Here is a 24,091-nt window from a genome sequence, read left to right on the forward strand (position 1 = left end):
CAGCCCTTTCAAGTTTCCAACGTGGACTAAAGGCCAGTCGCTCTCCAGGAATCCTCCAGATTGTCCACACCAAGTTGGGACTGCTGAGGAAGCCTGCTTTACGGCTGAGTAACCACTGGTTCTCACTAGTTCTCAACCTCTTCAACATGAAGGTACCATTGTTGGAGTACTAGGCTGTGGTGTTGTATAAGCTGAATAAACACCCTTTTAATATATTTTCATTCTATCCTAAGACAATCTGGTTGTCACCAAATTTAATCTCAAATGTCCTTAGAAAAGACACAGTGGAATCATGCAATCATGAGAGGAGACACACACACACACACACACACACACACACACACACACACACACACACACACACATAGAGATTGCCATGTGAGGACAGTGGCAGAGAATGGGTAACACAGTCTTAAGGAATGTCAACCGTTACCAGAAGCTGGAAGAGGTGAGGCATTTTTCCCCCTGAAGCCTCTGGAGGGAACACAGCCCTGCCAAAGAGCTCCATCTCAGACTTCTGACTTCCAGAACCACGAGAGAATGCATCTCTGTTGTTTTAAGCCACCACACTTATGTTAATTTGTTTTGGCAGCCCTAAGAGCAACAAAGGATACACCTCACTGGATTATTATGAATTGAATGAGTTGAAATGTAGAAAGTCTAGAATAGTGCTTGCCAAATAGTGAACGTTAGAAGCATCTTAATTTTTACCATGCACTCAACATTGTGCCAGATCCAGAAGAGCAAAGGGGAATGACAGCTCATCTTAAGATAAGTCATGCTTAAGGTAATGACAGTGCCCAGGAAACTGGGTAGGTGAGGGACCAGACAGCAGACAAGTGTTGCAGGTACCAGGCATATCTCCCTGGTGCCCAACATGGCTGACTGCTGCTCCACGGCAATCATCAATCAAGCAATCAATCAGCTTTACATCTGCTCAGGGTTTCCAAGATCAGCACCAGGTCCAGAGAGAGGGTGAATGCAATCCTTTCCAGTACATTTCAGTACATTCTTCATGCCATCTCACAGCCTGCTCTCACGAGAACCCACGCTGATGAGGACACTCAGAGCACATTTTCTGGGCACAGCTGTCTCTTCTTTTAGCCTAATGATATTGGGAACCACAATGACCAGGGCAGCAAAGGAGTGGAGAGTGGGTTGGGGAAGCTGTGGGAGAAAGCCATGCCCATTTGGTATGCTGGGTGATTTGTAATAATATCTGCATGGCTGCTTTAGCCTTGAAAGTTAATTTCCTCACCAGGAGACCCATATAGCACAATCTAGTTTTACCCAAATCTCTATAAAATACACTGTGCCAAATGGGGCAGGGGACAGGGTGTCGGGAATGGACTGAAGCACAGCTGAAATCAGACATTTTATAAGTGTCTATTGGCCAATGCACACACGCACACAGTTTATTGCCATCTTGTTTCATTAACCTTGGCTCCATTTTCAGCTTCTTGGGTGCAGAAAGAGCAGTGCCGGAACACTTGGGAGGAGTTTGAGATGGCCTGTGTTCACCCATGCGCAAACCTGAGTCATATGATGAGCGACCTACCGCTCACTATACAGAGGGGTCAGGTTGTGCAGACACTTCTGGTGGCCACATCACTAGAACTCTTCAAGGTGTTCAAGCATTATTGGGTGTTCAAACATGTTTAAGTCAGTCCAAGATATTACAGTCAACTCAAAAGGCACTTGTAACTGTCCAGGAAGGGCACAGGATAGAATATCAGAATTACAGTAATAAATAACCCAGCATATTTAAACTGGATGAGCCAGGCTGACCTTTGGTGAAGAGTTGAGAGTCACCGTTTATTCTGTCTTCCTGCTGAGGGATTCCTACATCTCCTGGGACAACTGTAGTCAGGCAGGCCCCCAGGAAGTCAAAGCTCCCAGGCTCCCTGTCCCCTGCTACCAGCTTTCTCCTGGCACCCAGAAATCACTCCTGTGAAGAAGCCCAGCTCCCTGACTTCCTTCCCCTACTGAGAACACCAGCATCCAAAATTGCCCTCTGGCCCACCCTCCTCTCAACTCAACTCCCACTGCCTTCACAGGCAGGTGCCAGCCAGGAACTGACTTCGGGTTTACACAGTATCAACTATGCCCCTGCTCACAGTAGGACTCTCCTTCGGCATGATCTGAATACCATCTTTATCTTTAGAAAAGCAGGATGCTCACTCTTCTGAGGTCAGAACAACAGAGGCCACATGTGGTAGTTTGGATGGTTCAGTTGAGGTAACAGAAACTAGTTCTTAACAAAGTCAAGTACTAGAGGTGCCCAAGTGCTGATAAGAATGAGCCCAGGGACAAATCTGCTCACATCCATTTCCACTCCTGCAAAACACCTCAGAGAACCCTGTCTGAGGCATCATTCTGCAAAGGACAAACAGGCCACAGAGGCCTCTCTGCCTGGGAAGCTGTTAAACCAGTACAGATGCTATCTGGGAAGGCCTCAATTTACTTCAACCTGAGGGCAAGGGAGTAGATGATCCTGCTCAAGGATTTGCTGAGTTTCCGATTCCTTTTTATCCTCTTGGAGGGACCTAGTCATTTCCAGCTGCTTCTGAGAAATCTTTCCATTTTCTTACTATTATTTTATCCAAAACTTAGAATAATCCTATGTACAGAATAAATCCCCATTGCACACGCTGGCTCCCCATCCCTGCTTCCCCAAACCTCCGTGTTTTGAGAGTACTTTTGAGTAATAGGAAAAGAAATTCACCTAAATACAAATAACCCAGGAAGATTTCATGGGCCCGATGTTCACGGCTGTCTGGTTTCACTAGACTGTGATACAAAGAGTTAAGAATCTTAAGTTTGTTTGTTTGTTTTTAATTTTTTGTAAGTTTCTAACCAACCACTTACTCATACTGTATTCAAGTAAGTAGTAAAAGCATGGGACATCCAGTACCAGATGTGACAGGAGCCAAGTCGGGTGGAGAGGGTACCATCTGACATCTGTGACAGCAATGGCCCCCAGGTTGGTCTCTCCCCAGTGAGACAGAGACTGAGCAGACAAATATGTCTTGTCCACACACCTGCACCTTAGCAAGCTAGTTCCTTGGCCTTGTCACAGCACACGGGACCTCCGCAACCATTGAGTAGGGTCTGGCTATAACACACATGGTGTTCTCCCGAACAAATTTGTCAACAGTATATAGAACCCTTCAATTCACAGTCAGGCTGAATCACATGACCTGCCTGGCTTCAAATGTCTATCTACCCAGATCAAACTCCACACACCCCCATTTCGCCAATATGAAGGATTTTCAAGTTTTAAATGTCACATCTATCTTTTTACATGTAACCAATGCATACGCCCAAAGGACCACATGACCCAGGCACGAACGATCCACATGGAGATTGAAGAATCAGAGGAAAAAATTCTGGACTTCTATTTCCTTAAGAAGTACTCTTCACATTTCTACCCAAGTTAATTTAGGTCGGCATACATCTATTCAGTGTTTAGTAAAGAAGGTTAAGTGCTCTATGTCTCCCCTTCTTCACTAACAACTAAGAATATTTATTTCATCTTCCTGTGTGCAGACAAAGACTCATTAATAAAACCCAGGTGGTACGATGCTTGCTTCTTCACCCACCTCATCAGGCTCAACCGCTTTGAACTTGACAAGAGTTCTCTGGTAAAGGAAGGGCATGTTGTAATTCCAGTTCCAGCTGGGGGATGGGGTCGCTACTCTTCTTTTCCTGGGCTCAAAGACAGGAACTGGGAACGGTGATGTATGGTCCCTCTCCAGATGACAGGGGATAGGGGTAGATCGTCCTGATGAGTCCAGACACTGGACCTTTTGCTTAAGAGGGACATCAGAAGGTGGAGCCACTGTTGTAAGCCAATGGATAAAAAACCCAAAGGATTCCTTGAGGCGAGAGCAGCACAGGTAGAACAGAGCAGCCAGCTCTTCCTCCAACACTGAAGGCGAGCCTGCCTGGCCGAGCATTCTCTCACATTCCCCCAGTTCCATTCAGTGGGAAATGAGAATAAATCTCTGGCGAGAGATTCATTCCCTTCTCATCAAACTGTTCCAAAGGGCCCACAGAATACCAGACGCGGTCATCTGGGCACTTGCTCACCTCAGCGCCTCTTTGCATACCTCTGAAAAACAGCTGTGAGGTAGCTACTCTGAAATTCCAATGACCTGACCATCAAGAAGTTCTCTGCATTGCCTAAATTCCAGCCAAGTCTCCTTCTCCAATTCAGGAATCCTTCTTCTTCCCCTTACCTGTCTCAGAGAGAACCGGGTTCACCTCCCAGGGCTAGCAGAGGCACGGCAGCCTCTTCCTTTCAAACTCATAACCTAAGTAGATGTCATGCCAGCTCTCAGCAGATGGCTCCTGGGTTACCAAGAAGACTTGAGTCCATGATCCCCCTGGCTGCCACAGCCCCCCAGCCTCCTCTCTCCCGAGCTCTCCCAACCTCCACCTTCCTTCCTTCTCACAGGAGGGCAAATGGCAGCCTTTTTCTTTCCCTGTACCTGTTCTTGATCATCTCCAACCTCATCCCTCTCCAATGCCACGATTTTGGATTCTTCATTTTCTCGCACTTTTTTGCGGCTTGCCAAACAGGCCCGGGGAGGGGAACCTGGGACTCGCTCCTGCAAACACCTCCCTTCAAGTCCCACTACCTTCTCCGAACACGCCACAGTGCGGCTGGCACTTGGTGGGTCTGTTCTCAGTCTCGGGTCAGTGACCATTCCTTTTCATCCCTCTGGGCATCAGCTTCACTGTCTCCCCCACCCCCACCCACTTAGGTCCTACCTAGCTCTTCCTGTGTCAAGCACATGCTGTGCTCAGCCTCCTACTTGGCACTCTGGGGACATTCCTGAAGACAGAACAAAGTTTCCCAGAGGTTCAGCCTCTCCTTGGGTTTGGCTGTGACCTTTGGTGGGCTCCTCCTCTTTAGGATAGTTTTTCCCCTTGTGGTTGATGTACCCAGCCAGGCCTGGAGCTACCTTTAGATGAGGAAGCTTCCTCCACCAAGGTATGATTCGTAGGTTCTTATGTGATCTAGGTCAGGGGAACATCTATAGTCTTGTTCCCTTGCCAACCCACCAGGAGCTCCCTCTCAGGGGTTTTAGAGACCCCAGAGTGCAATCAGCCTGGGGCAGTTCCCCCTTGACTCTTTGTCTAGCCTGAGGCCACTCTTCCAGGTCTTATGTGTGCATAAGTATATAGTAACATCCTAGAGCAGGGGTTGTCAACCTTCCTAATGCAGGGAGCTTTTAATATATTTCATCATGTTGTGGGGACCCCCATCTATAAAGTTATTTCATTGCTACTTCATAACTGCAATTTTGCTACTCTTATGAATTGTAATGCAAATGTCTGATACCCAGGATATCTGATATCCAACCTCTGTGGGGATTGCAACCCACAGGTTGAGAACCGCTGTCCTAGAGAAACAGGGCAGCCTGATGAGCAGATCCTCAGGCTCTGCAGAGGGTGGGTAATGAAGAAAGCACCCTGAGGTCTCCTGGGAGAATGGTGGTACAATCACAGAGGAGGCCCAGTAACTGGATCTTGACGAAGAGCTTTGTCAGGACCGCCAGAGAAGAAAGGATACTCCAGAATCCCCCACCAGGGAAAATGGCTTAGCAAGGCAGAGACAATAGCAGTTAAGGAAGACTATTCCTTGACTCATATGTGTGTCGGTCTGGTGTATGTGTGTGTGTGTGTGTGTGTGTGTGTGTGTGTGTGTGTGTGTGTGTCTCGCGTGTGTGTGTCTCGCGTGTGTGGCGTGTGTGCTGGGTAATGTGGCAAGAGAGACATCTAGGCAGACAGTTAAGTTTTGAATGGTTTGCCTCATAGGTCCCCAGAGCCTTGACAAGTTTTACAACAAACAGTGAGAAAAAGAAGGCTGGCCAGGTGGTTCAGCTGGTAAAGGTACTTCCACCTGGAACCAGTTTAGACTTCCACAGTGAAAGGAGAGAACGGTCTCCACAAAACCGCTTTCTCACTTCTACGCACGAGCCATGTCACACACTCACAGACACTCACACACACACACGCCTACACACACATATACATGTACACAAAGTCTAGAAGGATTTCTCCAGATTGCTCTTTTGTCGAACGGTGAAAATTCAAATCCCTAATTGAGCTCACCTACTTGCGCTTAGAATCTGCAGGTGGCTTCTGTTTCTGCTTGCTAGATCCCACGCGTGCCCACACTTCAACCCCACAGCTGATGACTCGACTCTTCCTCACAAGCTTCCATCCACCAGCTCAGGACCTCACTGCCTCCCCCACCATCGCACTGCAAGACTCTTTCCATCAGACTTGCCGCCTCTCCTCTCTCCCCATCTCAAATCTTTCTGCAAGAGATTGCCCAAAAGCACATACCTGATCCCAATAAACCCTGCTCAAAAATCCCAAACATTTCCCAACTGTCCGGAAAATTAGAATCCTGTGGGTCAGAGCTCAGCCTCTTCTGCCATGGACGAATCTGAAGATGGGATTGACCTTTTGGCACATACCTCCTCGCCTAGGGGGTCCTTCATAAAGCTTTCAGAGCTCCACCATGAAGAGAGGCCTTTTTCTCTTCCACACCCCCAAGATGTTTCATTTGGAACACACTTGAATTATTCGTTTAATTATCCCTTCAACCCGTCACCCACTAAACACAGGGAACTCACTATAGGCCAGAAGGGCACTGTCCATCACTGTGGAGAGATGTCTCTCCTGCTGCACTGAAATGATGCCCAGCAGGGACAGAGCCTCTCTCCCCTACACATGTCCCCTGGAAGCGCTAGGCTCAGCAAACCACAGGTGCACCAAATGATTGAAATGAATAGAGGAATTATCCTACGTTTCCTTAAATAGTAAACTGCCATGAGTGCATCCAAAATCAATTTCAACGATAGATTGAAAGTGTGACTCAATATTTTTCCAGGCGCTTATTAACTATGTCAAGGGGGTGCATTTATACACTTCACATGGTTCTGATTCTTCCCCCAACATCTACCACCCCACCACTCCTCCTACCCCGTAATATGCCACACAAGCTCACACCACGGTGTGGCTTTTATAGTAGCAGCAATTCCTGGCCCGTCCTAATGGAAGAAGAAATTCATGTAGCCAGAACAGCCACCCACAGCCAGGGGTGTGCTCTGAGATATTTTATTCCGCCTTCACAAGAGGCCCTCCCACACCGTACCTGCCAGCCTGTACCTACCTGGCTCCCACCCAGAAGTCACGGGCCAGACAAGGCTGACCCAGTAGAAATAGTGAGGACCTAAAGCCCAAGCCAGGAGCAGAGAGGAGTGTGGCAGTGCACCCCCTCCCCAGGGGGTGCCCTGCAGATCCAGGGGTGTGTCTCCTTGAGGAGCTCACTTTCTTTGGCCACTCAGCAACCACTTACCTATCGTGGAGTTTTATCATGATTTGTCAAGCAAAACACATGGAAAAGGCGAGACCCAGCTCAGGCCTCCGACAATGCCCAACCTCTGGGATGCCCCGGTGTCTGGGTGTCTGTCTTTCCAGTGTCTGCCACCAACACATGCCAGACCTGGTTTGACTCCAGTATTCCTTATCAAGAACTATGCACAGAGCAGGGCAGCTGAGGGCTTCTGGTAAACTTCTGTTCGCGGTCCTGGATCCTTCCCCCACCACCCCGGGGGGCGGGGGCGGGGGGGGGGGAGACTTCAAGGGGAAATACTTTCCCTACTGGAACATCCCTCCTCTCTCTGGCAGATGCCGTTAACACTCCAAAGATGTCCCAGCTTTTTATGCCTACTCTTTCTCGCGCCACTTAGTGGGCTGGGGGTTAGCAAGAGATGAATGAAGCTCGGGAGGATGGCCTTTAAGGCAGTAACAGATTAAGGTAGAGAGACCAGCCCACACACGGGGGTAAGGGCGCTTGGCCGGTTTTAGGCGTCCCAAGCAGTGCGCCTCTGGTTATCCCTCTGCCTCGGTCCCTCTCGGCCCAACCCTCTCCTTCACTGCGCCCCGCTTACCTCCGGCCGGAGGGAAGAGGAGTTTGCGCCACCTAACGTGGGGGGACCCACTTGGGTGCCCTCACTCACCCCATCGCTTGGACTAGGATTCCCGCACCCGATCGTCAACTGAACTTTCTCCCGGCGCACACCGTCTTGAGGTTACCTAGCCCACCCGAAGACTCCCACCCTACCCCACCCCACCCCGTCGCGGCCGCAGCGTCCCGGTCGCTTCACCTGCTCGTGGATCGGCGGAGGCTTGAGCCGCTCCAGGCGCGTCCAGACCCGGGCGCCGCCCGGCGGTGCCCGGCGGTGCCCGCGCAAGCTACCGCCGCCCCTGCCACACCGGTGCCGCCGCCGCCGCGCCTGCCGGGAGCTGCCTCGCCGCAGGGGTTCGCCGGTTGCGGCGGGAGGCGCGATCCCGAGCGTCTTCCGATCGGCCCGGCGTTTGGAGGGCGCCCGCGGCAGCCGCCTCGCCGCGTCCCGCTGCCAGCCGCCAGCACGCACTGGCACTGGGAGTGAGCTCCTCGCTGCGCCGCGCAGGGGGATGCTCCGAGCCTCCAGGATGGGCGGGGATTCCTTCCCAGGGCTGGATTCGAGGGGCGGGAACTACCTTCCCGGAGTGACAGGCCCAGGGGGCGGGGATTCCCCTGCAGGAATGACAGGGTGGGCGGGGATTCCCCCCGGAGCGAGCCCCAGGGTGGGCAGGGCGGCTCTCCCAGGGAAGCAGCCGTCCTGGTGCGCCCGCTTCCTGGGGATCCTGGGAGGAACCGATCCAGGGAGACTGCGGCTCAGAATTGCTATGCAAGCAGGGTTTGGGGCGCCATCTAGGTGGAAGAATGAGAGCTAGGAGACTTGAACTTGCTTTTTGTACAGCTACTTGAAAAATGTCAATTGCCTTGTCGGAGAATGGGTGGGGAGGCCAAGGAAGACCGCAGAAGAGCCAACCATCTATCCCAAGCTGCCCTGGCCTCCTCTGGTTCTTACGATACCAAAACTTAATATGGCATTGCTATGAGCATTCCTCCCGAGAGAGAACCTCTTTGCGCTTTTAGAGCTGTTAATCCTTCCATTAAGCCGCTAGAGGAAATTCCATGGGCCCCCGGGATGGAGGGTTTGGACCTTGAGGGCGCCAGCCATGGGCTCCTGCTGAGGGGACCTCGAAAGCGAAGGCCAGCCGCCCTTCGCCTTGTTCCAGGTCACTGGGGGAACGGAAGCCTCGGCTTTTAGGATGCTTCCTCCCATAGATTTTCAGGAAGCCTTCAAATATTTTTGGTTCTCTCTTTTTTTTTTTTTTTTTTTTTTTTGTCATCCCTCTCATTCTGCCTACCACAGGGAGAGGACGATAAGCGCATAATAGGGAGACTGCACAGCTCTGCAAATTAAGCTCTCTTGAGAGGAAAAAGCTGGTCTTTTTCAAGTGCTGGCAGATAAGGGTAAAAACATACGAAACATTACAAACCTCGGGATCATGAGTTGTTGAATAATGCTTTTGACATTTTCTGCAGAGCAGTAATTGGAAATCTTTGCTTTGAGGGAGGTGTGTGTGTGTGTGTGTGTGTGTGTGTGTGTGTGTATGTGTGTGTAGGGGGGTAGGGGAGAGCATGCCTGGGCTCTAGATTTGCCCAGCAAAGCATTAAGCTCTGGTATCTTGGAAGAGCGGATAGGCATAGATCACCTGAAGACCCCACAGAACTGTCCCTCAGCATCAGAGACTAGAGTAGTTCCAAGGCATTTCTAGATAGTATTTTAAGCCAGGGTTGGGGTGAAGACATTCTTGTAGCTTTTCCTCAGCTTTTATAGTTCCCAAACGGCTTTTATAGTTCCCAACCCTCAGAGATCAATGCCTGTACAGATCCAGGCCTCATGTATTACAAACTGCACGGTCTCCGGGACCAGGAGCGTCTTTTCCTGTCTATAAATAGAGAAAACACTTACCGTGCAGAACGGAGTGAGGAGCAGCAATTAAGTTGGTCTGTGTAGCCCTTAGGAGGTGTTCAATGAAACAGGCACTGTTGTCTAGAAAGGTGCCATTAGGATGCCACTAAAGATCTTTCCACAATTATGCAGTGCTATCTGCTTGTTCAGTGATCCCAGGCTCATCTGCCACCACCACCACCACCACCACCACCACCACCACCACCACCCGCCCCCCATCTCAGGAACCACGAAGAGGCAGGCCACCTGTGTCTTCTCTGCCTCTGTACCCAGCACCTGGCCCTCAGCACTCAACTGAAATCACAAATGGCCGTGGCTCCAAATGTCCTCACTGTTCTTTCTTACCCAGCCGGTTCCAATCCTTTCAGCCCATCCCTGTGCTCTAACCTGGAAATTCTCTTTCTTTTGCCAGAATGGCATTCTCACTCTCTGGGTTGTGCTGAGATCCCAGCATTGAATAGGACTTCTTCTGGGAGACCTTGGCATCCTCAGCACCAGCATCAGGTGCCCTCTTCCTCATCAATTGCTGAAAAGGTATCACCTGGTCCATACTGAGACTAGAGCCCTTCTCCGGTGTGTTAAATCATGGATCTGGTAGCGTTTCTCTGGCATATCCCTAGCTTGTGAGCTCCTGGAAATTAGAAAACAGAAAACAAAACAGAACAGAACTTATGGTGTTTCTAAAGTGCAGTGCAGTATGGTGTCCAACCTGACAGCCAACCTCTCAAACAGTATTTCCCAAAGTAAAATGGATTCTCAGGGTGCTGAGGAGATAACCCGGTGGGTAAAGAACACATAGCCTGAGATCATGAGGATCTGAGTTTGAATCTCCAGAAGCCAAATAGAAAAGCTAGGCATGGTAGTTAGTGCATCATTAATCCCAATGCTCCCTCGAGGAGATGAGAAGGAGATGTAGGGGAGTCCGAAGGAGCCCCCATCTCGGCATACAGAACAGAAAACAGCAACAACAATCAAAGAGAGACAGGTTGTAGATGAGATGGAAGGTCAAAACTAACATCCTAGGTTGTCTTCTGGCCTACACATGCATGCAATGGCACACACACACACACACACACACACACACACACACACATGTACAAAGATAACTGAGTTATTAAATATACACATGTGTTGTGTGTGAATTGACTACACATAAATATATGCAATTGAATGCTTTTATTATCTGCCTCACTCAGACATGGTCCTGCTGACCTGCTTAAAATACTCCCGGCTCCAATCAGTTTTCATCTGCTATTTTCCACATATGTTTTCATGAGTTCTTGCTCGTTGATAACAGCTTGACTCACAAGAGGGCCATCAAGTGCGTGGAGATTTTCTTTTGCCCTTGCAGTCTCATTGATTTGAAAGCTGGCAGCTGAAGTCATCTCATTTCCGGTGTTTGAAGATCACAATGTAGATCCTTTCTGCCCTCTTGTCAAATACTTAGTCACAGATTAGTACATCTGTCCAAGTTGCCGCTTTAATTTATAGTTGAAAACATGCATGGTGGGAAGGAGGAAATGTGGGAAAACTAAGACTTGAGAGGAAAGGAAGGTGTGCTGGCTAGTTTCATGTCAACTTGACACAAGCCGGAGTTATTAAAAAGACGGGAACCTCAGTTGAAAAAATGCCTCCATAAGATCTGGCTGTGGGCATTTTTTAAATTAGTGATTGATGGGGGAGGGCCCAGTCCTTGGAGGGTGGTGCCATCCCTGGGCTGGTGGTCCTGGGTTCTATAAGAAAGCAGGCTGAGCAAGCCATGAGGAGTAAGCCAGTAAGCAGCACTCCTCCATGGCCTCTGCATCAGCTCCTGCCTCCAGGATCCTGCCCTGTTTCAAGTTCCTGTCCTGACTTCCTTCAGTGATGGACTATAATGTAGAAGTGTAAGCCAAATAAACCCTGTCCTTCCCAAGTTGCCTTTGGTCATGGTGTTTCATCACAGCTATAATAACCTTAACTAAGACAGAAGGTAAAATTGAAGACAGAAAGAAATATATTATCTCATTTATTATTATCTCAGTTAATCTCTCAGTGAGAGATTAAAGACCGTTTAGTTACCTCTGAGCTTGCTTCTCGTGAAGCAGAATCTACCCACCAGATTGCTTCTTTGTATATTTCTGGAAGAGACATGGAAAGTTTCAGTCCTTTCCTGTCGCTCCTCCAAGTTCATTTCCAGGGAGCAAAAGGAACCTCAGTCACCTGCCTGCTGGGTTCCCTGTCTGCTCTCAGGCTCTGTGGGTTCATTTTATCCCCCGAGCTAGACTCTAGTTCCATGTTTACTTAGCTAATCACCTCCTTTCTTTCTTCTGCACATTGTGCTCCCTAAAACCTCCACTGCATGACTTCAAACTGGAATACACCATCCCCTGGCCAAGGGAGGGCTTAAAGAGAAAAGTAACAGCTGGATCCCCAAATTATGTTTAAGGATTCCTAAGAGATAGGAAAAGTCTGTCCTTGGGCCCTCACCCCTGAGGTCATCATGCTCTGGGTATGGGGAAGCTGCTGTTGGGGCAGGTGGAGTTTGCATCTTTCATTCTTTACCCGAAGCTCAGTGGCTGCTATTTGGGTGAAGCACAATGCAGCCTTAAAGAAACTCTGTAGGTGAGTAGCTACCAGACAAGAAGCAGTCCAGGCTCACACTCCTATACCTGATCAGAGCAGTGATAGATTTTAGTTTAAACCCTGATGAAAACTTTGTAATGTGTGTTGGTCTCAGGCTAAATCTTTTATGAGCCAATATAGAAAATGAACTTAATGATGGGTACTCTTTAAAAGGTATGTCCAGGAAAAGACGTAAGTACTTACTCTCTTACACATAACGGGATGATGTTCCATGAGAGACATCAGCATGATGTTGGAACCTGGACAAATGTGCTTTGTCTTTTCAGAGCTATCTAGAAGTTCCACATATGCAGATGTTTTGACTTTCTCCTGGGTGGGCTCACCATTACAAAATCACGCTCTGATTGATTAAGACAGCCAAGCCAATCTATTATTTTATTACTTTGATTCTCAGCTCTCCACTTACAATAAGAAAACATTGATTACTGCACTAATTTTTTTCATCCATTTTGGATGGAAAAGTCAATTCTATACTAGCAAGTACAGTTCACATATTATTTATTATGTTCACAACATATATATATATATATATATATATATATATATAGAGAGAGAGAGAGAGAGAGAGAGAGAGAGAGAGAGAGAGAGAGATGACTCAATGCTTTTTGTAAAAGGGTTCCAGAATGTAGTGTGGATCCAATAGATCCTGTTTTGTTTTTCAAAACAAAAATGTCATGTAGCAGGGCCAACCTCAAATTCCTTATCTTCATGCCTCTACCTCTTGAGTACTGGGATTACAGGTGTGTACCACACAGCCAGTTCCAGAGAGTTCTAGAGTTCAAATCCAAGGCCTCATTCATGTGAGGAAAGCACTTTACTATAGGAGTTACTCCCCCAGCCCAGTCCAATAGGTTCCTGCGGGTGACGAGGACATTTGGTTTACTTCTGAGCTTACTTGCTCCTCGGAATTAGGGTGCCAGCAACACTGATCTCCTAATACTTGGAAGAAAGAGAGGAGAAGTTCAGTTTTTGCTAGCATAACCTGTGCCTAGCCATCAGAATCGCTAAGAGAAGCGACCGTACTAGTCACATAGGCGCAGAGGGGTTATTTGGGGGAGGGGAGTTGTTTTGTTTTCTTATCATTTGTCTTCATTTTGTAAACCAGAGATGGAACTTGGCAGTGAGTCTTCTCTGGCTTGAGGCTTCTGCTGCACTAGAACAGTTGTACTCTCCAAGACTTGGGACAATTTAGTCCAATCACTGCGTATCCAGACACGTGACTCCATAGGTAAGCCACGTGCTACGTCTTTGATTTTGTGCACAGCACATCATCAATCCCGTCCCAGCTCCCCTGCTGATCATCCTTGTTCTGTTCTACACAGCTCAGGGAGAAGGCGTCACTTTCAAGTCAGTCGCACGCTATTTTTACTTCTAAGTAGCTTCACTAAATCATCTAAAAAGAGGTAATTATAGAAAGAAATGTATCACTCATGTGTGCTGTTTCCTTTCTTTTAGATATATTTCTTTGCTCTTTATCTCTTTTGCCAATCTTAGCATCTGTCTTTACTGGTGCTTGGAACGTGAAGAGAGAAATGACAATTCACCTGGGAAGACAACAGGGTGTGAGCACTGTGTTCTGGGACCAATCACAACACCAGGAGGCGTGGGCATAACCTGGGGTGAGGCTCTCTAAAATGACGATAATGTTACTTGCCACTAAAGGTCTCATTAGGATCTTGGGTCCCTAAAGAGAACATAGATACATACGGTAGCACTTCCAGAGAAATTAAATTCCTCTTCGATTGGGAAGCATGTGTGAACAACAGCCACTCACTGCCAGTTTCAGTTTGTCAGGAAGTGTGCACAGCTAAGGTGCTGCCTTACGTTTTGCCTCAGGAGTGAAGGACATCACCAGGAACACTTGATAAGTCATCATGTGCATCCTCTCCACATGGGGTGTCAATTAGTAAGGTAGTAAAAATGCACGTTGCGTCTTTGCTGTCTGCAAGGGCGTCATCAGTCAATGAAACCTACAGGTATTAGAACCCTGGGTGAGATGCTAAGGTGAACTTGAAAGGTTACATGTAGTAAAAACAAAGACCAGTTGCCCATCCGAGTGGTCTTCCACTCAGCTGCCTTGATGGAGCCCAAATGATCACGGTCTTGGCTGGATTTTACTTAACTGAAGGCGTTCATCTCATTCTGGCTAATAGGAGAACATACGGATTCTTTAATGTTAAATTTTTCATGTCTCCAGGGAAAATGAATCTTTTCCTTCTCCTTATTATGATGTGTTTATCAATAAAGCCAATAACTTAAACTGCCTTTATTTTTATCTTTTTGCTTTTCTAAGACAAAAATCTCACCAGGCAACTCTGGCTTAAGACTCCCTTTGTAAACTGGATTGACCTTGTATTAATTACTTTTTTTTTTTTTCTGTGACAGAATGTCTGACAACAGAAACTTCCAGAAAGGAGCATTTATTTTGGCTCCTAGGTGAAGGTTCCAGCATGGCATAGGAAGCATGGCAGTAATAGCATGGGGAAGGTGGCCACATTGTGTTTGCAAGCCGGAGACAGGAACAGATGAGGGCTGTTGCTTAGCTTTTTCTCCTTTCTATTCAGTTGGGGACCCCAGCTTAGGGAATAGTGTCACATACATTCAGGATGGGTCTTGCCTTCTAAAATCTTTCTAGAAATGCCTTCATAGACAGACCCAGGTGTGTGTTTCCATGGTGATTCTAAATCCTGTCAAACTGATATTGAAGATTAATCATCACAGACCTCAAATTTGTGGTGATTTATCCATCTCTGTCTCCCTAGTGGTGAGATTACAAGTGTGTGTTGCCACATAGGGTTTAGATTGTCTTTAAATAAGTAGCTTGCTGTTGTGGTTTGAATGATTAGATCACACGGAGATAAAGTGGGAAGAAGCCAAAGACTGAATGCTCAAGGCTTTCATAATACTGGAAGTTGCTATTAAGATGGCTGGGGGAGTCAGCTGTGAACCATGTGAAGTACCATAACGAAGGCATGGCAGGATAGGCGTTACCGGTACAACAGTGGCACAATGGTTATGGAAGTAACCAACCACTTTCTGCTTGGATTGAAGGCCCACTCCACAGGAGGAAGCAAATGCATGGCACTGAAATTCTGGTTGAGGACCCATAGTTGGGGAGAGCTCATGGGCTTCAGGGGTGAACCAATTATTATCATTCTGCTAAGTGGATATAGTATAATTTTTATCTCTCAGCTCATACAGATTAGTACAGCTCTCATCAGAGAAGTTTCCGTTTGCAGTGGATGGTGGTTAATGTAGAAACTCACAATTGGTGAAAGTACAAAGAACGTGTCACTGTAGTACTCAACCCCAAATGGGACATCTGTCACATACACACACACACACACACACACACACCCCTAAAGCTCAAGGACCATTTAAAAAAAAAAAAATGGGAAGGAAAGATCGTAAGATCCAGGGATTGAGGAGGAGCAGAGCAAAAAGTGTCATCTGCACATGACAGACTTTCTGTACTCATGAAGGACACAAGATGAGGCCAGCCAAAATTCTAGTATGGAGTGGGAAGAGGTTCATGAGTCCCTATACCTACTGAATAGCAATGGACAGTTGATAGTTTGGGGGTGAGGGAAAGACCATTTTAAGAGCGTGGCTCCTATTGAATTGACCACACCCTAGTTGGTGGTCCCACACATCCAGGAGTTTATGAACAGTTCAAATTGGAATCAATTGATTAAAAAAAAAAAAAGAGGATATGAAGTTGGGGGGTAGAGAAATGGGAAACTAGGGGGAGTTACACAAAATAGGGAGGGAATAAATATGATCAAAATATATTGTATGAAATTTCTAAACATATTTTTAAAAATGAAAGCCAAACAGGTGTTGACAAGCAAAAAATCCCAGAATTTTAGAGCCCAACGGAGGCCCCCTTTATTTTTAAAGATTTATTTATTTTTATTTTATGCATGCATGTGAATGCTTATACATATGTATGTGTACCATGTGTGTATCTGGTGCTCACCAACTCCAGAAAAGGGACCTCTTGGAATTGGAATAATGGACAGTTGTGAATCACCTAATGGTGATGCTTTGAACTGAACCCAGATCCTCTAGGAAGAGCAGTAAGCATTCTTAAACTGCTGAGCCATCTCTCCAGTCTTCCAAAGGGTGACCTCTTCAGTATGGTTTGTTAATTACCTAGGAAGAAGTCCCCCACCCCCTGCCCTATCCAGGATGGATGGCCTCGAACTTGACAGGTAACCCTGACTGGCCTCAAATTCTCAGTCTTCCAGCCTCAGCCTCCGGAGCACTGGAATGCTAAGTACTACCAAGTTGCTGTGACCTGTGTGACTGGGCCTTGGACACCTGACTGGGGCAATGAAGAGAGGACAGCCACATGTACAGAAAACATGTATCAGGTGGGCCATGTGCTCTATGGAGATACAGCTAGTTTAATAGAGCATCAGGTTTAATATATACTGCAGGTGGAGGAGGTGGGTTTCTTGTATATAGCTACATGAGGAGGCGGCTGGATTAGCTAATCTCAGTAAGAGGTAGAGAGTCTACCTCTTAGAGGGGAGCGAGCAGTCTCAGGCTGTAAACATCCTGGAGGAGGAAGCTGCAGTCCACACTTTCTGAATAACCTGTCAACACCCATACACAGGCTTTTTGCCCTTTCCCCGAATCTGACCTGGGGAAGGCTTTGCCATTCCCACAGGTTTGACGCATTGAGGTCCTTGACGTGATCGTGCTCGCTCACGTCAACAAGACACATTCACTCAGGACTCCATCTACATCCCACACTGTGGGCCAGCTTCAAGAATTAAGGTCATTCCCGCTCCCTCCCACAGATGGGTAGATGCATACCTCTGTTCCATGGCCCAGAGGAGATGATTAATCTCCAATGAGGGCAGCCCACTTATAAATTAATTCCTTATGATAAATTCCAAATGCTCCTCAAAGAATGTTATTTTTCTTATTACACTCTTTTGAAATCTCTGCTGTCAGTCAGAATGTCACTGAGCTTATCAATATTGTATCTCCAGCATGAAACTGCAAAAAATAAATAAATAAATAAATAAGTGCTTTTAGAGATCAAACAGTTTAACAGATGTGACTGCCTGGGTCACAGAATAAAGTCTCTCAAACTTGCTTTACTGTAGGTGAACATGTTTTTTTTTTTTTTGGTTTTTTTTTTGGTTTTTTTTTTTCCTAGCAAAGGCTAACAATCTATTATAAAAGCAAACCTATTTTTTCATGGAATTGTTAATTGGAAAATCTTTTTCTTCCTTCCTCCCTCCCTCCCTTCCTTCCTTCCTTCCTTCCTTCCTTCCTTCCCTTCCTTCCTTTCTTCCTTATTTCTTTATTTTTTTCATTTTTGGTTGTTGGTTTTTGGTTTTTAGAGACAGGGTTTCTCTGTAGCACTGGATGTCCTGGGACTCTGTAGAGCAGGCTGGCCTCGAACTCACAGAGATCCTCTTGCCTCTGCCTCCTGAGGCTGGGATTAAAAGCGTGCACCACCACTGGCCAGCCAATTGGCAAATCTTGATTCAAATCCAAAGCAAATGGTCCCAAAGGAAGCATATCCGAACGTGGTGGGAACTAGGGTGAAGCAACCGGATGCTGGAGAGGCAGCAGCTGTCTGGATGGGGCACAGCCCTGAAAACAGAGGCGGGATGTTCAGACTGTTCAAGAGTCTTTTTCTTTACCCCCATTTTGATTCTGGTTCTCCTACAGAACCATAGAATGCAGAAGCCTGAACTCAGAAGGCTGGAAGGCTTGGACACCAAGCAGCCAAAAGTTCAATGGTAGTAATTAATGACACAAATTGGAGACATGTTTAGGATTTGTTAATGACTGTGGGGGTGACCTTGGGAAAGCTGGGTCCAGATGCAACCCTTCAGCTCTCTTCCTTGCCCACACCCTCGCTCATTCCCTGCTGGATGACCACACATATCCTGAGAGCACAATTGTCAACACTTGGCCGACAGTCGCCAGAGGCTGCTCTGGCACCATCATATCCATGCTTTCTATTTTCTGCACATCAACTGAATGCTGTTGCCTGAGCACTCAGCAGCCTGCGGGAGGCATGGGAAACTTAAGTGCTCACACCTTCGTTTTCTGATGGGTCCGTGCCCCCTGTAAGCCTTTGGTGATCCCCATTTACCATGGACTTGTCACTGAAATGCCCTGTCTAGCCCCTGAGGTGGTTTCCTCTTGTATGTTCCCAAACCCTTGTGGCAACTAGCACTCCTAACCCCCTTCCACCCCCCAGCCAACAAGTGGCCCCGTGTCCTCAGCCGCTCTTAACATTCCTTCGCGCTCCAGACTTCCACTGACATCCCAGCCTCTCTAGCAGCTGTCTCTAGAGGAGTCTGTTTGTTTGATCACAACATGTGTAACCTCATAGCGCACGGTCAGGAGTAGTGTGAGGAACTCTATGTCCAGTCACTTCCCCCACTTGCTTATCTAAACACTCTTGTCCCTGGGTGGCAACTACAGGGGTGGGGGGGGGGACACTCCAGTCCAGCACGAAAGCTGTCCTGCCCTGAGTTGGTACTGTCTGTTGAAATGCTCATAGGAAGGATACAGAAACCTTGGTAGATGGTGACTTTTCAGTTGCCCATCTTAAGTGGCTTTCAACAATGTCCAACACTTGTTTCTATGGCCTACCCACTCTACTATTTATTCATTATCTTCTCTATTAATTTATGACTTCCTTGTCTTTTCTAAAAATAACCTTCCTTCTTAATTCTCCAGATTGATAGGACTTCCCTGAATCAGACCTATCTCCCTCTTCCTGATGAAGGAGGCATCACTTTACTTACAAACCCCTCAGGTTCCTCTGCCTCCTTAACTACAAGCCAAATTCATGATTTTTTTTTTCTCTGAAAACTGCTCTATTCTGAGCCACCCCAGGAAATAAAACACAGCTATCCCCCGCTGTCCAAACCGAAACTCTCAAAGACCCTTGCCTCTCAAATCTCAAAACTATGTCCCCTCAATTCTTCCTCAAGTACTTATAGTCTTGACCACTCTGTTCTAAATGCTAGAGGCTGGCAAAGAAACTGAACCAGACCACGGCTATGGCTGCTTGCCCTACAAAGCAGAATTGAGCAGGAGTATTGGACATGGTATGATAGAATCGTAACGCTGAAAATATTTGCTACCTGGCCCTTGACAAGAGAGTTTTGTCCATTCAGCCCTAGATCTGTACTATTGCAGGAATCTCCTCAACAAGTCCTACCTCAGTGCTTCTCAGAATTCCTTCTCCATCTTTTAAAAAAGTTTCATGGCCCCTGAAACACGTCCCCAGACCAACCTTTTTGGTCTGCTCTCACTCTCATTGTTTATGTCTTAGTTATTTACCTGTTGCTGTGATAAAACACCATGACCAAGGCAATTTAGAAAAGAAAGTATAGCCAGGTGGTATTGCTGTGATAAAACACCATGACCAAGGCAATTTAGAAAAGAAAGTATAGCCAGGTGGTGGTGGCGGTGGCATACTCTTTTAATCCAGCATTGAGGGTAAGGGGTCGGGAGAGGGGACAGAGGCAGGCACAGCTCTGTAAGTTCGAGGCCAGCCTGGTCTACAAAGCAAGTTCCGGGACAGGCTCCAAAGCTACACAGAGAAACCCTGTCTTGAAAACCAAAACAAAACAAGAGAGAGAGAGTAAAAGGAAAGGAAGTGTTTAACTGGATCTATGGTTCCAGAGGATTAGCATCCAAGATGGCAGACTGAACACATGGTGGCATAAACAGCTGAGAGCTCACATCTTGAACTACAAACAGGAGGCAGAGCACACCTCAGATGGCATTGAGTCTTTGAAACCTCAAGATGGCCCCTAGTGACAGGCCACACCTCCCCCCACAAGGCCATACCTCCTAATCCTTCTCAGATAGTTCCAACAACTGGTGACTGAGTACTCAAAAACTATGAGTCTCTTGGAGGCCATTGTCATCCAAACCACCACATCTTACACACACACATCAGAAGTGTTCTGTCTTTCCATCCTTCCAACGGACCACGATGCTGTTTCATTCCACAGAACTTGGGCATTTTTGATTCTGTTGCCATGAGTGATGTTTTCCTCTCTCATCTTGCCCTTCCTCAAGTTCCTTCTTCTTCTCCAGAACTCTCACTCCCTTCAGGAAAACTGTTTTCCCCAGGTTAGGCTAGACGCCTTATTCCATGGCAGTGCTTGTATATTAAAAATTGTATTTCAACTGCTCTTAACTCTTGGTGACACTATCCACTTAATATTTACTTTTTCTCAGACAGAGAACAAGTTTCATGATAGGAAATATTATATTTATCTGGTTTAGAGAAGAAACTACCAGTGACTGGCACAGGGTGGCTACTCAGAAAATATTTGTTGAAGAAATTGGTGAGTAATAATAATCTCATAGGGCTGTGGTCAGGATAATAGGAGGAAAAATACACATACCAGTTAGTTAATCTCATGGTACTTGTAAAAGTTAGATAACATTTTTAAAAAAAAGTATTGTGCTCTGTTTTTGAATTCGTTCTAGGCTCCTTGATTTGGGGTGGGGGGAGACATCTATCTTAACAGCACTTTGTCCTTGTCATATGTGGTATGATTTGTTCTTTGGTTGACTGCTCCTGCTTGGCAGTCTGTTGCAAGCATATTTAGTTGCTCATAAGGTGAGACCTTTAAAAAGCCACTATGTCAAAACCTAGCGGTCTAAAATCACGCTACTGTGTGGCTCCTGGCTTGGACTATGCCTGTTCACCCTCCACTGGTGCCCACCCTTCTCTCCCCAGCTCCAGGCCCCTGGACGCACCAATGGACCTCATGTTCTGCTCTTTACCTTCTGCTTCCTCTCTGGGTTTGAGCAGTAGATACCACAAAGACTGGAGGCAGGAAAGCAAGGAGAAGGCATCTGACCCCACCCCACCCTCCTCCTCTGGGTTATAGATTGATAATGTGATCTGCCTTTCTCCCTAAGGTCATAGTTCCTACCAGGAACCTTTCTAATCTGCCATTTCATGCACCTTCTCTTGTTACTTTTCTTTTGTGTTTTGAGATAGGGTCTGGCTATGTAGCCTAGGCCGGATCCTAACTTTCCACCCTCCTCCTCCTTATCTGGCGTGTGAGGATTACAGGCACGCATCAGTAGGCCCACCTGGCTACTCACAGACACTGTCTTTCCTTCCTCATGTTTCTTCCGACCCAGGGTGGCTAGCCATAGCTCCTTGCACTTGCTGCCTCTGGCATACTTCATCCCTTTTGCTTTCCCTTGACTTTCCTGTCAATTACACTCTCTTTAGTTAGTTATTCTCCCTTGACTATGCTTTTGCTCTCTGAGAGGACCCCAGCTGGTCCAATTCCATTGCCTAAATCAATAGTATGAAGTGGTTCTCACGTGTCTCTATGCTCCCTCTAAGCTAGCCAAAAGGTTGGGCTGATGTCTCCTGAGCAGAGGTACCCATTATCCCCATTTCTCCAGTAGGCAACCAACATCTGGAAACAATCAAAGAGAGGTATATACCCAGATTTCTAGAGGTTGGCAGTGATGGAGTCAAGGAGCCCCTCAGCTCCAAACCTCACCTGCTAAACTGATAGCTGTCCCCCAGCTGCTTCCCAGACAGCTGGCATTCCAGATAAATCTCTTTTGGTGACAAATCCTCTGCAGTGAGTCTAATCCAGGTGAATTCTGAAGCTTGTAAGTGTGCAGCTGGCTCTGTGCCCCAATTTAGAGCAGGTTCAGGAAGCATTCCCAGATGGCTCCTGGATGCCACTGCTTTTTCTGGCTGCATTCCTGAGGTAGGTGGGAAAACACACACACACACACACACACACACACACACACACACACACACACACACAGACACACAGACACACACATGTCTCCTAGCTGCAAACCCAAGCAAAGAGCACATTGTCATATCTTTAGCAAATGACAAGAGGCCAAACACATATGGCCAAAGGACCAGCTGAAATAATTCCCTCTTTAGAGCCAGATGCAAGGTCCTAGTCTCTTAATGAATCAATCTATTGCCCTTAACAATGATTCCCCAAGGTGTCTTGCCAATGAGAGATGTTCCAACATTCCATTTTATGTCCCAACTTTTCCCTCAGAAAAATAAAGTTCTACCCATCGTTAAAAAGAGAAGCAGTCACCCATTAGGTAAGCTAAAGGGAAAAAAAGTGCTTGGAGATTACTTAGTGGATAAGAACACCTATTGTGCAATCCTGAGAACCTGAGCCCTCATGGAAGAAGAGAACATCCTCTGATGTGCACCGCCCCATGCACACATGTCATTTACACAAATACAATAATTTAAAAAGTAAGCAAAAAAAAAAAAACAACTCTCTGTAAGTCTTAATTTAGCTCAAATGCAAAACTAATGGTGGCATAAGGCAGGAGGCGTCTCCCACAGAGACAGGACAGGTTGCAGAATCAGACTGCCCATCCTGAATTCCAGCTCTGTTACAACATAGTTAGGACTTCTGGGAATATGAACTCAAATGCATATGTACCTTTGTTTCTTCTGCTGTAAAATGGGATGATAATAGTCTACCTGTGCTTGCTAGTTTCAGATCAACATGACCCAAACTGTAGTCATCTGAGGAGAGGGCCCCTCAAATGAGACAATAACTTCATAAGATCAAGCTGTAGGCAAGTCTACAGGGCATTTTCTTAATTAGTGATTGATGGGGGAAGCACCAGTTCATTGTAGGTGGTGCCATTCCTGGGATGGGGGTCCGGGGTTCTATAAGGAAGCAGGCTGAGCAAGCCATGAGGAGCAAGCCAGTATCACCCCTCCATGGCCTCTGCATCAGCTCCTGCCTCCAGGTTCCTGTCCTGTCTGAGTTCCTGGCCTGACTTCCTTCAGTGATGAACAGTGATGTGGAAGTGTAAGCTGAATAAACCCTTTCCTCCCCCAAATTGCTTTGGTCACAGTGTCTCATTATGGCCATAGAAACCTTAAGACACTACCTCAGGGTTTGCATAGAGATTATGTGAGTCGTACTGAGGAAATCACCTTGAATAATGCCTAGTATGTGGTAAAGATTTGAGTAAAATGATCATTTCAGTAATTACCCATGTGTGTTTAGAGAGACAGACATATTTAGAATGTTGATCATTCACGGTGTCTTGACAATTATCATTGTTAATTTTTTTTTCCTGTAGCTAAAATAACTTCTAGGGTGAAATAACAGATCCTAAGAAACTCTGCTAACCCAGTTAGATGAAGGGAATGTGACTTACGCCTTCACTATGATCAGGGAAAGGACACCTTAGGGATGTAGTCCTTGGCAATACAAAATTAATTAACCAATCAATTTATTTTAAATTATGCTCCAATATTGATTTTCTGATTCTGAACATTGTTCTCCTGATACGTAAGTTTTTAACACTTGGAGTATCTTGGTGAAGGATATTAGTTAGGGTGCTCTGAATGTTTTTTTTTAAATTAGATTTGTGTGTGTGTGTGTGTGTGTGTGTGTGTGTGTGTGTGTGTGTGTGCATGCACCTGAAGATTAAACTCAGGTTGTCAGGCTTGGTGGCAAGTACCACCTCTCACTGTGCCATCTCACCTTACTACATCTGTTTTGTTTTTGTTTTTTAAAGTACTATTTATCCGTATTTGT

At 46.6% G+C, this 24,091-nt stretch overlaps 1 protein-coding gene across 4 annotated transcripts in view; it reads right to left on the reverse strand.

The window, feature by feature from the left end:
• Nucleotides 1–8,484, reverse strand: part of Pdzd2 (PDZ domain containing 2) — a 379,908-nt gene extending 371,424 nt beyond the window's left edge. For all 4 annotated transcript variants that reach the window (XR_004946667.1, XM_036206834.1, XM_036206833.1 and 1 more), the window contains exon 1: nt 8,190–8,484. The gene's annotated coding sequence lies outside the window, so the exon portion shown is untranslated. The remainder of the gene's footprint in view (nt 1–8,189) is intronic.
• Between the last annotated feature and the right edge of the window lie 15,607 nt (nt 8,485–24,091).

This window comes from Onychomys torridus, chromosome 15 (assembly GCF_903995425.1).
Source record: "Onychomys torridus chromosome 15, mOncTor1.1, whole genome shotgun sequence".
Classification (NCBI taxonomy): domain Eukaryota; kingdom Metazoa; phylum Chordata; class Mammalia; order Rodentia; family Cricetidae; genus Onychomys; species Onychomys torridus.